Below are 15,985 nucleotides of genomic sequence, written 5' to 3'. Positions count from 1 at the left end.
GGCATGTCGTATCCAGCTAATAAGACTTTAATACCCCTCCTCGTTGATATAAGTAATTTAAAAAAAAAAATCAAGCAATATTAAAAAGAAGGTAATTTTGTTAAAAACCACCTTTAAATCCTTGTTTTTGTGAAAACCCACTTTTTTAAAAAAAAAATGTTGTAAAATCACCTTTTAAAAAAATGTTGTAAAAATCACTCAATTTATAGTTTTTGTTGTAATTCACCACTTACTGTAAAAAAAAAGAGCTTTGACTGCTAACGATTTAATCGTCATTTTTCTGTTTTAAAGGTGGTTTTCACAAAAATAAGATTTAAAATGGTTTCTGACAAAATTTCCAAAAATAAAAGAACAATTGATCAGCACAAAAAGAAACCACATCAAAAATATGGCAAGTATAGATACAAGAATATTAATACATCATCAACTAATTAATCAATTAACTAATCAATCAATCAAATAAATCAGTTTATACACAAATATAAATTTTCATACCATCAATTTATTGGAAATTGTTCATATTAAATCAAGCATAATTTAAGTCATAATTACCAATTAGAAACAAAATAGATGGTTTCAATCATTTTAATTGGTGTTGTAATAATAATTTATAATTAATCAAGCTAAATTTAGGGATAATATTTATAAACCTACCTCATCAATCACCTCCCCAAAACTCCAAAAGTCAAAAATAAGCAGTAATTTCTACCATATAAATTAAACGCAACACCCTCCCCATTTTAATCACTCAGAATATCATCTCTTTTTTTTTTTTTTTCTATTTTTCTAATGCGTGATTAATTGATTATGTTACACATTTACTTTATAGAATATTGAGCATTATTAGTGGTTGTAATTTGGTGGTTATTTCCACTTTCTTTTGCAATTACGATTTTATACTTGTCATAAATACTTTTGATGGCTCTATTTTATCTACCATTTTAAGATTTCCAATCATTATTTTTATTATTCATAAATGTGTTTTTTTATTGATTAATCAAGTTCTTAGAATTTTAATTTTTGTAGCAACCAAAGAGTCAAACATGATGTTCATATGTTCTTTGCTATCCCGATCTATAAAACAATTTCACACTATAATTAACATTACTATAACAATTTTTTGATATTCTATGTATCATATAAATTGTTATTAAATCAATCATTGATGTAATAAAATTCTATCATTCTCATCTATATATCACAATGCATGAAATTATTTAAATGCAATTTGAAATTACGTAGTAACTATTCATAATGTAAAATTATTTATAAATTATTACTAAAAGAAATATCATGTTAAAAAAATTAATAATCTAGCACTTATGTAATAATAAAAAAATATATAACCAATATAAAATTAGATTTTTCATGAATTTTTTTATTACTTATTTATTATGCTTTAAACCTTAATCATGAGTAGTTAATAACATTAAATTAAACTTGCCAAAAACGTTAAAGCTTTTATTTGACATCAAAGGACATACCATTGAAGTTTATAGTTGTTTTTATAAATATTTAATTTTTCAATTAGTCATTTGTTTTTTTTTTTTCTTTTTAACGATTAGCCATTTGTGATAGAAGACTCAAAGCGATATACACCCATTACTCCATTAGTTAGGTCACCTAAAAAAAATAGTTAAGTTGACATTCTACGACATTAATTATTAACTTGTTAGTGTTAGTTTCCATGCATATTATATCACACACGTATCGCATGCATAAAAAACTAATAAGAAATTAGCAAATTCAGTTTAATCACCTAGATAAACCAATTTCCTTTATCAAATAGCGCTTTAGTAATTATTTTGCATTGAAAATCGTGTTGGGTATTAAAACTTAAATTTTCTTCTATTTATGCCAGGCGTCCTTGAGGCCTCTTTTAAACGTCATTCAATCACCATGGACAAAATTATTCCCTTCTTTCTCCTCCCCTTCCATGCCAACACCGATCAATCACCTAAAACACCGCTTCATGACTGTAAACCACGCGGTCGGCTGAATAAATGATACCCAGTAGCAAAGTATGTAAAGTGGGGTCATACGAACCTTTAGGGAAAGGATTTGCTAATTGTCGTTGTCGTGGGTCGTGGCTGACAATCATAAAAGAGGCGGTGATGGTTCTTATTATTGGGTTTGAGCAGTGTAGCTGGGATCATATAGTTGGAGCAGAGCAATGGTGCTAGTGGTCATGTGGTGGGGAAATTTGGTTTGGTGGTGGGTGGTTGTTTATTGTGGTGATGGTGATAGAATAGCTAGAGGAGAGAAAGAGGGTGGTTGTTTATTAATGGAAGAAGAAGTGGGTTTAGTTTAGAGGAGAGAGAGAAAGAGAGATTAGTATTAGTTTCTAATGGCAAATCCTACATTGTTATAATGGAAAATGACAAATGTCTCCTTATTGTTTATAGTTAAAAAGTCAAAGGTTTCCCTTGGTTATGAACTTAGATTTCCTCATAAAAATCAAATAAAGAATATCATAAAATACAACTTTGTTTCTGAGATAAACCTTTTTTGTTTATTACATGACATTTCTGTAAATAAATCAACAACTTTTTCAATAAAAACTGTCTCCGCCATCGATGATGACTGGATAAAGTTGATTTATATACCAAAATGTCATGTGATAAACCAAAATTGTCTATCACATAGATAAACTAGAGTATCCTTTCAAAATATTGAGGATAAATAAATACGTGATTTTGTCATAAATTTCCATCTTTATTCCATTTTAGAAAGTCTATTTAATGTTTATATGTCGTCGTATCATTACCCATAATAATACAAGTAATAATTAACCCTATATGCAAGCATCATGTAATAATTTAAAAAATATTTATCTTAACTATTTATATGATTTTGTCACACATATATAATCGAGAAAATGTTAAAGATAAAATATTATATGAAAATAAATATATTTATTCATGAATATGAAAGGATGAATGTGGATTGTTGGGCTTGGTACCCCAATTAACAATAAAGATGGTATGAGTTTGATTGACAATATTATGAACATCAATATTAATGCGGAGTATAAAACAATATCAAATTTACTAATATGTATAGTTATAATGATTTTGATTGTACAAATTAATTGATTGATTGAAAATGCAGAATTATTTATTAATCGATTGATTGTATAGACATAAAATATATATAATGTAACTAGTGACCCAGGTTTTACTTCGATACTTTGAATGATTTCTTTCTTATATATGATGCTTTAAAAGTTCTGTTAATTTTTTTTATTGTGAGTAAATTAGAATACAGTGACAACAATTAGGATTTTTTTTAAATTGTTTTTATTCTACATTCTAATTCTTATATGTATTTATCTATAAGTGTGGATTGATATGGCAATACGTGCATGTGCTTTTCATTCAATAAGCTTTGGTGTTCAAATATCTTTATATGCATTTTTACTTTATGATCTCATGAATAAAGATTATATTGTTGATTGATGATGTGGCGTGATGCTTAAGGTTGTTGAATGATGATATGGAGTGATATTGGTGTAAGAAAGGGTACACGTGGCACAAAGGCAATTTTAGGAACGTCTTATAATATATAATAAATTTAGATATATTTATTTATTTATGGACTTAATTCAAGTAATTGATTTTTAATTTATGTAATTATTTGCTAATTGATTAATCTTTACTTTTTTCTTTGCTGGTTGATTAATCTCCCTATTTCTTTGTTGATTAATTAATCTTTTTTTTTAATTGACTTCTTTTATAGTTATCTTGAATCAAATTTAAAAGGAAGATGAGTGTTATGGTTTCTTTAGGTGTACACCACAGCCTCCCCTTTCACTTATATAATAACTAGACTTTATTTGCACACGATACGTGCGTGAACACATAAATATCAATACTGATATAAGTAATATATAAAAGTACTATAATTTCATTATATAAGGTAATTATTTTTTTGTAGACGAAAAATTTGATTAATGGAGGTAATAATTTTACTATAATTGGGAAATTATGATTTGATTTTATGAGTTATGTGTAGGGGTGGTTATTGGGTTGGGCTACCCAATGGCAAAAGGGTCGGACCTAATATCAAAGGGTTTTGACCCTTTAATTTTTTAATGGACAGGGCTTTTATAGGATCTTATTTTGTAGGGCTTTTATAAGGTCTTATTTTTTAATGGACAGGGCTTAAGAATTAAAATATAAAGCCCAATAATAATGGTTAAGGGTCAGCCTTACTTCCATTTTCTCTCTCTTCTCCTCTGTTCTTCCGCCCACCTTTCTCTCTCCTCCATTGAAGCGCACTCAGAATTCTCCATTGAAGCCGCTTCAGCGTTCATAAGCTCAAAATAAGTTCAATTCAGATTGACCTCTGTTTTTATTTTTGTGAATATAAATTTCTGGGTTCTGACTTCTTCAATTACTCGTTTTTTGTTAGAACCTTTGATCATTTCCCAGTTACATAAATCAATTCCTTATTCTTCTTCATTCATACTTTGATTTCTTGGTATAGTATATGGTTTTCGTAACGCAATTTGAAATTGATCATCAAAAATGTTAGGAGATTTCATCGGAAGAGGACTTTTGTAAGTGATTTGTTTCATTATGTTTTTACTTGAATTTTCAATTACATTTGTTTGGTTTTGTACTCTTAATTCGTTTTATACAAAAAATTGCGATTCAAGTAAAACCGTCTGATACAAGAATTTGCAATAGTAGTAGTATTAGTTGATTCGTGTTAGAGAAATTTTGTGATTTTTTTTTTTTTTTTTGTTGTGTGTGTGTGTGTTGATAATAATTGGATATATATTGTTAATTGATTGATAATTATTGATGTGAAATTGGTACATTCTACTGTATCTTGAAATTTAACAATTATTTGCTAAATTGAATATTGATTATTATATTCTCTGTTACATTTTCCCGTTACTTGCATCAAGTTTTCATTGATTGTATACAATCTTTACGAAATTCTGGTTCAAAATTTCATACTGGAGTAGTATTATTATTAAAATTTCTTTGTTCAATTGCACCATATTTTGTATAGAACGGGAGTATTTCATACTGGCCCGTTAATGGCCCGTTTCACTTTTACCTTGACCCTGACCCACATTGACCCTGACCCGACCCTAACCCGCTAAATATTCACCTTGACCCGCAACCGACCCGCAACCGACCCGCTCTGTTAATGACCCGCACCGACCTGCCCAATAACCACCCCTAGTTATGTGATTGATGAAATTACGATGATTGATTGAAGACTATGGAGTAAATCATGACATAATCTTACGAGATCAATTGAATGAATTAAGTCCAAAAATAAATGTAGAATTATTTAATGAAAAATGGAAACTAATAATCCCCACCTTTGTTATTTCTGCTCAAAATAATCTTACTTTTTCGAAATCTAGAAAAAATTTCACATTTGACCCTCATCTGTTCAAAATGATCCTTTTTACCTCCAACTTGTTCAATTGGTAATTCTTTTTTTCTTTTTCTTAAATCTCTCTCCTCCTTCATCTCCTACCTTGACCACCTGAAAAACTCCATAACCACCGCTTCCTCAATAACCACAACCTCATATATAACCACCACCACACCATGACACTACCACCTAACCCATCCAAGAACCTTAATCCCGTATGTCCAGCAATCCCCACCCACCCAATCTCGAAACCCCTCACGTGGTCCGGCAGCCCCAGAACCCAGCTAACCCGTAACCTGAAACGCCAACCCCCCACCCAACCCACGTGGTCCGACAATGGGGACTGACTCCGGCAGGGGGTAGAACCGTAGAAGTAGGGGAAGGGAGAAGGGGAGGGAATCGAGGAAGAGGCAAGCTGGGGAAGGGGAAGGGAAATGACAGTGGGTACTAACTTCGGCAGTGGGTGCTCCGGCAGCGGTGGGGGTTGCTGGTTCAGATGGGTCGTGAAGAGGGAACTCGGGAAGGGGAACAGGAAAGGGAAGAGGGTGGGGCTGATTTTTTTTTTTTTTTTTTTATTATTATTATTTATTTTAATTTTTTAAAAAATCAAAATAGGACCAATAAAAAGAAGACACGTGGCATTTAACCTTCATCAACAAGTTAATAACTTGATAATCTGGTAAAAAGACTCATTTTGAGAATATAGGGGTTAAAGGTGGGATTGTTTCCAGATTTTACAAAAGGTGGGATTGTTTTGAGCAAAATTGACAAATGTGGGATTATTAATTTCCATTTTTCCATTATTTAATGACATTTATTTTAAAAAAAAAAATCAATTAGCGGCATAATTGATTGATAATTAATGAATGAACGATAAAAAAAAACAATTAATGTAGAATTATTTTTTAACCTCTTCTTAGTATAAATCAAGAGGGGTATTAAAGTCTTTTTGAGGGACACCACAGCCTCCCCTCTTGGCTTATATAGTAAAGATAATAATATTGAATGAAGTTTGGGTTGATCCATGACGAGTAAGGTTTGTTCTAGTTAGGTCATAATGGTCAAGATTACCCCCTTGACCAACCTAGGTTTAGGTAAGGTTAATTTTGAAACAGAGCAATACCTACCGGAGTTAGGCCGGGTTAGGATTAAGTTAACTTCAGATTGGTTCATACTAAGATTAGAGTATAATTAAGGTTCAAAACGAGCTTGAGTGGGTCAAGTTCGCGTCAGATGACTTTGAGTCGCTTTGATTACATTTTGTCAAATTTTGATTCAATATTAGGTCAATTTCAATTTGGACCCTTTCGGGTTTGATAGGATTTTGGTCATGGATGATCTAATGGCCAAATTGAATAACCACCTTTGTAAAAACACTATTTGATTTTAACCACCTTACTTAATTTTTTTTTTTTTTTTTTAATTTTTGTATTTAACCACCTTTAAAAAGAAAAAATTATAGATTTTACCATCACATGACGGTTTTCATCTAGGGAATCGTTAGTGGAGCCTAAATTTAAGGATGAGGGGGGTCATTTCCGCCTTAAAGGGCCAAAATTGTGCTCGAAATCATAAAAAAAGCAACAGAAATGTCTCGTTTTACTGGTTAAGAAATGTCTCGATTTGAGTGTCGTGTTTTTTTAGCCAAAAACATTACTCAGTTAAAGTTTTAGGAATCATTTTGGTCCTAAAGGATCCTAATCGAACTCGAAAATGTTAAAAAAAATAACAGAACTGTCTTGTTTTGCACAAAAACCGTTATGTGGTGGTAAAAACTATATTTTTTATTCTTTTTATGGTGGTTAAATACAAAAAAATTTAAGTAAGGTGGTTACTTTCAAATAGGGGTTATTTATAGGTGGTTATTTTCAAATAATTCAATATTCGAAAATATTTGTTTTTAAATATCGAGACTTATTATTATTATTATTATTATTATTATTATTATTAGAAAACAACACCCAAAAAAAAACCCGATTTTGATTATAACACCATAAAAAAAAAAAAAAAAAAAAAAAAAACTTTGATTATAACACCACAAAAAAAACCAAAAAATTGGTTTCACCACCACTTAACTTCGCCATCCAAAAAAAACCGTTAAGTGGGGCCCTTAATTGACACGTATCAATCATTTATTGGTTTAAAAAATTAAAAGAAAAAAAAGAAAAAAAATTAAAAAAAAAAATCTATCCCCAACCCCACCGCCGGAGCCACCTGCCCCAGCAGCTGACACCCTAACTTAGGCCGTCGGCATCCTCTGTCCCCACCTAAAACTGACGAAAACCAGCCCCACCACCCCGTTCTTTCCTTCCCACTCCCTGAAAACCGACGAAAACCACCACCCATTCTTGTCTCCTACCACCGCAACATCATGCCACCACCACCTACCTCAGCAACATCACCAAACTCCCCTCCCTTACCCAGATCTGTCGCCGAAACCCCAACCCACACCCAAACCCAAACCCAAATACCGCTTTACATCTCTCACCCTCACCGTCACCGTCACCTGAACCCAAACCCGCACCCAAACCAAATCGAATCAGGGCTGAGGCTGGGTTGTTCTGGTGGTCAGCTAGGCTGGCCTGGTTTTGTCGGTCGGCTAAGGGGAGTCGGCAGCGCGGGTTGGGGTGACGACGGTGGGCAGAGGGAACAAACGCCGGTGGTGAAGGTGGTGGCTGGGTTATTTGGGGTTTTATTTTTTTAAAAAAAGAAATTTTCTTTTTTTTTTTATATTTTTTTATTAATTTTTTTAAACCAATAGTATAGTGACACGTGTTTTTTATCCAATAAATAATTGACACGTGTACAATGTGGGGCCCACTAACAGTTTTTTGGATGGAAAATTTAAGTGGTGGTTTTGAAACCAATTTTTTCGTTTTTTTTTGTGGTGTTATAATCAAAGTTTAGTTTTTTTTTTTTTTTTTTTTTTTTTTTTTTGGTTGTGGTGGTGTTATAATCAAAATTTAGGTTTTTTTGAGGTGTTATTTTCTATAATTTCCTTATTATTATTATTAGGCCATTGTTAAGTCATTCATGGGTCATTATTATATCGTGTTGTTAGCATCTATTCATCTCTCATCATATTGGATTGTGTTACATCGAATATTTTTGGGGTCAATTTTGAATTGGGCTGAGTCTAGATTGAGTCAAATTGATGTCAAGTTGAGTAAGGTCATGAAAATTCCAAGTTGATTGACTAATTTCTAAAAGAACAATTGATTATTGGTCAGAGTATTATAATTGCATGATACTTATAAGAAATACTTTCTATATATGTTTCTTTTTAATCTACTAGTTGTGGTATTGCGCACGTTACGCGCGCTATCCCAAGTTATCGTAATTCCTTTATTGCAATTAATAATAAAGTTGATTTAATTTAAATATCTTGATTATAGTAAGATAGGTTCAAGACTAATTTATATTCTTATTTGGTTGGTAAGGAGAAGGGTTTTATTAGGTCAGAACCTCTCACATGTCCTTCCGGCCTAGGTTAACGGGTTAAGCACTTTAAAAGTAGGGGGAGGGGGGGGGGGAAGGGTAAAGGAATCCCCACTTCAAAGTACATCTAGTGGGGTATTCGCAACATATGTATGTGACACACTACTTTTGTATGAATGTGAATATTAGATCATTTTTTCAATTTATATATATGAAATATATCACTAATTAATCAAGGTGGAAAGAAAAAACATCTCTGGTCATAAGCACAACAAACTCCCATTTTTTAAACGTTGAAAACACTGTAAAAGCCTTACCTATTCCCTCTTCCATTTCAACAATGTCAAGAAATTATTTTAGATAAAATATACTCCATACTTTAATTTTTTATTTTATTTTTTATTTTTTTTAATAAAGAACTCCATACTTTAAATTATAGATGTCCTTCTAGTGGAGTACAATGTAGATGAATTATATATGTCTTTCTTCCATACTTTAAATCTCATATTCAACCTCTGAAGTGTATCAAGAAATTCATACCACCTCAGAAACAGCAAAGCAGTTTCTGCAAAAACTTTGTATGATGAGATTTTCAAACCATTTGACCAAGCAAAATTGTAAGTTTGTAACTATAACAATGCAGTGTAGACTACTAACTTCCTGAAATAATACTAAGAAAATTAAGCGAAGACAATATGAGAAAAAAATTTACAGAATGTGAAGTAAAATGAAACAAAAGGTAAAGAACACGTCACATGTAAATTTAATAAACACCACAATATGCAATCTTTAAAAAGCAAGTTGCTAGTCACAAGTAAGCTTGCTATATAAACTAAACACATCAAGCAGCCTCAAAGATTTTAAAATAGATCTCTTGGGTTCAGTTCTTTGTCCCGGCATTGCTATGTCAAGCCCCTTCTGGTTCCAGCTACTGATTTTTCATGCTCAGCAATAACCCTGTCATCAGGAGCATATTTACCATTATTATTGAAGACACTGTATATAAAGAGAACGGATGCAGTTCTGACATATATAGTGGATAAAAACAAAGGCTTTGAAATATGGTGAACAATGTATGTAAAGAGAAAGTGTTGTTTATCGGGTGATTCTTGAACAATGCAATATTCGCTAATCCTCGCTAATCCAAAACCCAGAACCTTACCTTAATCAAGTATAATTGAAACAGTTTAACAAAGCAATTAAAATCTATTTTAAAAAACTAAGCTATGAGGGATTCATCCAGCTTGAGTATATTATTAATTAATCAACAAATAAAAGAATTCATGCCTTGACAGAGCTCACTAAGGGTAGAATGGCTAACATCGCTCTTGACAAAGGTCAGGTCTTCCTGTTTGCATCCAAGACTGATGTTAGGTGATCCTTACTCTCAGAAGCAGATTCAATTATGGGCTCTTCAAACCACAATGAGTCCTACAAACCACAAAATTAACAGTAACCTAACAAAAAGAGAGGCTGCATACGATTTTGATTGTCTGTCCACAATGGGCTCATGGATCTTTTTGATGCTGCATATGTCTTCTGTTGGGTGGTTCAGTCATTCAGATTGATCCTCCTCCATGAATTTCTACTTCAGACAAAGAAGCTTGTCTGTGAGGTTAACAGCCTGAAATCAAAGACACCAAAGAATATAACTCATACTGTTAACTACTAATTATCATATAACTATTGTCGAGATCAATTGGGATAGCCGTATATGATTCTGTTTTGGCATATTCCGACTCAAAATGATAGCCGTTTCAACAAAATCATATCCCATAATCCATCATCCAAGTTCAACGTAGCATGCATGTCACTGGCCACATGAGAATCTAATTGATTATTTTGCTATAACAGTGACGAACAACAGAATACAACCGGTTAGAAATAGAAAAATAGAGAATGAAACATACAAGAAGAAAAATATCAACCTTGATAGATATTCCCTTTGCTCTCCCTTTACAATGACAAACTTGAGTTCGCATTGTAATAGAACTATGCTCTGCCTTGATCTTCATAAAAATAACCCTCCAATTTTCCATGGGAACTTAAAAACTCACTAAGGTCCTTAATGCCAATTTTAATAGCAAACTTGGTGAATTGGGAATCTTCTTTTTTATCCACAAAATGAGACTCCTATCAAAAGCCAACATTATACTGCATCTTAGTGTATATTGACTTGAAACTGGAGTAGTTACTTGAGAATCAATTATATATTCATTTGGAATGATACTTCTACAACTCATTACTGGTATAATTGCTCCAGGAATTGTGAAGGATGTCAATTGTGCCTTGAAAGATAAGCTTGACTTTGTATTAAAATTTCAGCTGGAGACTGACCGATTAATCAAGCAAGAATACTTGCTCAAAATGGCTTTAATGTTCTGCAGCACACTCCACAAGAGAGTGAAGAGCCTGAACCCTTTTGAGCTTTCAGAATTCATTGAGCTTTAACTCCCTAAAGAGCCTCCTTCTCGGTCTCCTTCTCTTTTGCCCTGAACTTTTACAAAGCAGACCAACAATAAGAAGTATGATCATTCTCATAATCAGCTATAAACCTATCAGAATCAGTTGTCCTTACCCCGGGATCAAATCTTATGCTTGAAATATTTACTTTATTTTGCTTCAAAATGTCGGCTAACATGAAGTCATACTTATCCTTCCAATTCCCCACCTAATTTTAGAAAGGAAAAATACATATTCAAAACTAAATTATTATTTTAATGCCCCGTGAGCATTGATTATCTTCAATCAAAATACAAAGCAGCAAAAATCCTACAAAAATCAGAAAAGCATAAACACAGAAAGCATCAGCTCAAAATCCTCGGATATTGTTTGAAGCTACATGTACCCACATTGGAATTAACGCAAAAAGTTAGTGCAGAGAGTAATAAATCATCTTAAAATACTTCTTATTACTACCATTTCCCTGCAAGAAACTCGGACTAATCACACAAAGTATCGATTTTAGTGACATACATCTTTCACAATGATAAGCTTGTGGGTGATCACATCGTTATTGCTCAAGGAAGAAAGTTTACCTAATTAACATAATTTTAACCTCTATATATCTCCAAGTGCTCTAAAATGAACATCAAACACAGCAAACAAAATGAATTTAACAGCACAAATCCAAAATTATAAGGATTATAGATGCAAGCACAATCTCATGTTCAAGTACTCCAAAAGAAAGTTGTGTTTGATTTATCAAATAATCCCATAATTGACTGAGTTATATGTTATTACTATGTACATAGTATAATCTAAGTATATTTTCATTCGTATAGGATCTGAAAATACATGCACAATACTTTAGATCGTCTCACTCAGCGTAAATATTCAAATTAAGAAATTTTGTAATGAATTACTAACTCCACTTTTGTACTCCCCCATGTCACAGGATACATACTAACATTCTGTATTTTTTTATTCCTAAAATCAAACCCTAATTCAATATTAACCTATATCAAATTAATTTAATTGAAGAGGCAGCCCAAATACTAAAAATGTTTGATTAGAATTAGTCCATGCCAAATACCATTTTTTGTATACAAAAAATAATAATGCCATCAAAATTAGAAGAAGCAAAATCAAATCTACAACACTTGTATAAAGGATTGGTATCCCGATCAGCCAAGGGTAAATTTGGTATTTTACATTAGCGAAGAAAATATGGCGAACAATCTAAGACAGGGCTGATTATTTGTAAACTTTAAGACGCTTCCTTATTGTGTCCATTCACGTCATTTGGTTCAGTCCCTCCTTTGAATGGATATTTATTAAAACAATAGTTGGTTGCTTGCCTATGAACAATATTTTTATCCTAAAATTTTAATGTCAATGAAAGCACCCCCTACCTCCTCCCCTCCCCCCCCCCCCCTCCCCTCCCCTCCTAACCTCCCCTCTCCTGGTCATGAACATTTAGGCATGCGGCAAAATTATACATAGTATCAAGATCAAGTTTGTGTATTAGCCTCCTTTTAGAAAGAACAACAGAAAAACAGTACTCCAACAATTTAGTGTAGACCGCACTACACCTTAACATTCAACATACCTTGTAGACCAGCAAACATGATGATGCATAGGTTTCCTTTCTTTGGAGTGTAAGTTGGCTTCTCGGGCTCCAAAATATTGCTGAGCTCATTAAATACAGCCTAAACCACATAGTATCTAATTGGAAAAACACTAAATAATTTCACTATATATACAACAAAGTATAAGTACCAAAGAAAACCAGTAAAACAAGGCAAATTACATTTTAAACAGGAAAATTGAGCAAATTATAAAATATACAAATCCCACTTAAAATTGAACAAATTACCATTAAAGAGGGAGAGAAGAGCAAGAGAAGACTTTCTACCAAATTACAAAGTTTATCACAACAAGGCAATTATCTGAAAATGATTTCAACAGCATTAAAAAACACATAACCTCAAACAAACTGGTCGAAATCCAATTATCCAACCCACAAGATCCCTGTAAAGGTCTTACAATAAGTCTAAAAATAGTTCCCAAGACATGTCAAACACTTAAACTTGCTTTAGGCGATATACATGCAGATGGTTTGCCTGCTTTTGTGACGTCAAGTGGAGAAATTCTTGCAGTATAATAATTGGCATAATTTAATTAGCTCTCAACTTATTGTTGACAACTTGACAATGAGATGATTAAATAATTGATTTATTATTTCAAGATCTTAGGCATATAGACAGTAGAGTATGGACTATGGAGGGGTATATGACATAGATTGGTTACCCAGAATGCAGGGGAGCAAGTAGTGGTGTTTTTCTGCAAGATACAAAACTTGGTGTTTAGTTGCATGGACTTTATTTAATGCCTAAGAAATAAGCAAAAGTTCAGAACAAACCTGGGCAATTTCAAGTCCTAGAATCGCAAATCAAACGGCAAACAATATGGCCAGTGACCCAGTGTACATTTTCTCTGATAGATACCTTATTTATTTACAGAAGAATCAGATCAATATTTCATAAGAAACTACACATGATTCAAATAGTAAGCAACATTCCGTACTTTGTAGGAAATTCTAATATTATTACTCCTAATAATAAGCAATACTCCATCACCAAAGAATAATTTCTAGCAAAACAGAAAACTCTAATAACAAACAAAACAATTCAATCTAAAGTTCTTTAATTTTCTACTTTCATAACTAAATCTTTTTTTATTCTCTCCAACCCCCCCTGTTTATATCATTTTCTAACCATTTCATCATTAATATATACGATTAGGTTCTAAACCTTAAGAAAACTAATACGTTTGTTCTGAATTGGTGAATTAAAATTAAAATTAAACCTTAATAAAGAACAAAACCCATAAAGTTGAACCCTCCTCGACTCCTTGTACAACTTGTAAGAGGCACCATGATCATCTACATTACTTAAAACTTTCAATTCACCTGAAGTACCCATATTGGATTCTCATCACTCAAGCATAGATACAACACTTATACACTTCATTCCGGCAAATATCAGGCATAAAAGGGTACCAAAAAGGATTGAATGAGATCACCAATAACACCCAAAACTATAACATAAATAGCAGACATTGCATCCAGTTCTAGCATCAAAAACAAACATCGAAAACTAATTACTAATTGCAGTGTCTGTAAACTCGGGATCATATATGCTATCCTAACTCTTCATTTCACTTCAAGTACCCGCAACAAATACCCAACACTCCAATACAGATACAACAACACTTTGACACTCCATTTTGGACCAAAATCATGCAAATAAGATTCGAAATTGACAAGAAAAAAAAACTCAACACATGCAGTATTAATTTTAAAATACCCTGTTCAATAAAGCAAAAAAGGGAGAATTATACTACCAATCAAAAGAAAAGCGCTAGCTTCAGGAAGATAGTGAAATTTATGGCGACGCAAAACATGACCAAGTACAAAAGCAAAACCAACATCATAATTTGAATCAGAATTCCAACTCTTGCTGGTTGCTGCTCTTACTATAGACTTCCACGCGCATCTGCCAGAGATATCAGCTGATCCTGCATTTAGGTATCAATTTTACACGAATTTCGTAAAATCCGCCAATTAAAACCCACAAAATGATGATTTGATATTTTGATTGATGGGGTTTTGTGATTCTTTGAAATTTTGATGCAAAAAATTGGGGATTATTGGTGAACAATTGGGTTTTTGGAGTAAGATAGAGGCATGAAACTCATGATCCCATCATAATCAGCCCCAAATCTCACCTTAAACCCACCACCAACATGACCGGCGGCGACGATTTCCTCCTCCGCCTGATCCAAAACCGCCAACACCGCCAACATTAACCATCTCTTTTTCCTCACAATCTCTTCCCTCCTTCACCTCCTTCTCACACTCTCTCTCTTCATCCCGCTATCGCCGCCATCTGATCTTCTGTACCCCACCACAACCACAATTAGCAAGATTACTCACTCTCGCTCTCCTTTCTCTCTCTCTCTCTCTCCTCAAACCTTAAATTCGAATTTCTATTATCAAGGGTTTCATCCGCATCTTAATTTTCATAACCCCTCGATTTTTTCTACTCCTCGTCAGCATTTTCATCTTCTTCGTCGCCAGAAACACCAGCAGCAGACTGGGCTGGAACAATCTGGAACTGGGTAATTTTACCCTAATTGTAGTAATTCGGTTGAGAATGAAGAAATTGGAGTTGGAATTCATTAATTAAAGGACCATGAACTTGATACAGTTCCTTCAATTTGAGTGAACAGTTGGTTGATTCAATTCTAGGAGAGGATCAATCGCCATTGATGAGAGAGAAAGGGAGGTTGATGAAATGGAATGAAAAATTGGAGTCATACGATACATGGCTGTGAAGGAAAGCATTGCCGAACAAAGCTGGAAAAAGGACAAAAAAGTCCTATCACTATTCATTTTCAACAGTAACCGTGTTATTGTTCATAAGCTACACTAGCAAGGTTCTCATATTTGAATATATATATATACTCCCTCCGTTAAATATTATCTGCAACTTTTGCCATTTTTGTCCGATCAGGGTTATGTGCAACTATCTGTTTTATTTCCTTTATTAGTAAAAAAAAACCCTTAAAATTACTCTTTTACCCTCACTTTATATTTCTGATTTTCTAATTGTTGCCCTTATGTTTGCTTAATCACATTAAC

At 32.9% G+C, this 15,985-nt stretch overlaps 1 long non-coding RNA gene across 11 annotated transcripts; it reads right to left on the bottom strand.

Annotated features, from left to right (window-relative positions):
• Nucleotides 1-9,504: 9,504 nt before the first annotated feature.
• Nucleotides 9,505-15,760, bottom strand: LOC110694430. Of its 11 annotated transcripts, none has more exons than XR_002505846.1 (5): nucleotides 15,070-15,760; nucleotides 12,890-14,859; nucleotides 11,417-11,509; nucleotides 10,320-11,330; nucleotides 10,126-10,186 (listed from the first exon to the last, which is right to left on the bottom strand). It is a non-coding gene; the product is annotated as an uncharacterized LOC110694430 (long non-coding RNA). The 11 variants fall into 11 exon arrangements; XR_002505848.1 differs by having other exon boundaries at nucleotides 12,890-13,005; nucleotides 13,591-15,759; XR_002505845.1 differs by having other exon boundaries at nucleotides 12,890-13,623; nucleotides 13,703-15,759.
• Nucleotides 15,761-15,985: the final 225 nt, after the last annotated feature.

This window comes from Chenopodium quinoa, unplaced genomic scaffold (assembly GCF_001683475.1).
Source record: "Chenopodium quinoa cultivar QQ74 unplaced genomic scaffold, ASM168347v1, whole genome shotgun sequence".
Taxonomy (NCBI): domain Eukaryota; kingdom Viridiplantae; phylum Streptophyta; class Magnoliopsida; order Caryophyllales; family Amaranthaceae; genus Chenopodium; species Chenopodium quinoa.
Note: the sequence above shows the minus strand (reverse complement) of the source record. Positions and strands in the feature narration are given on the sequence as shown.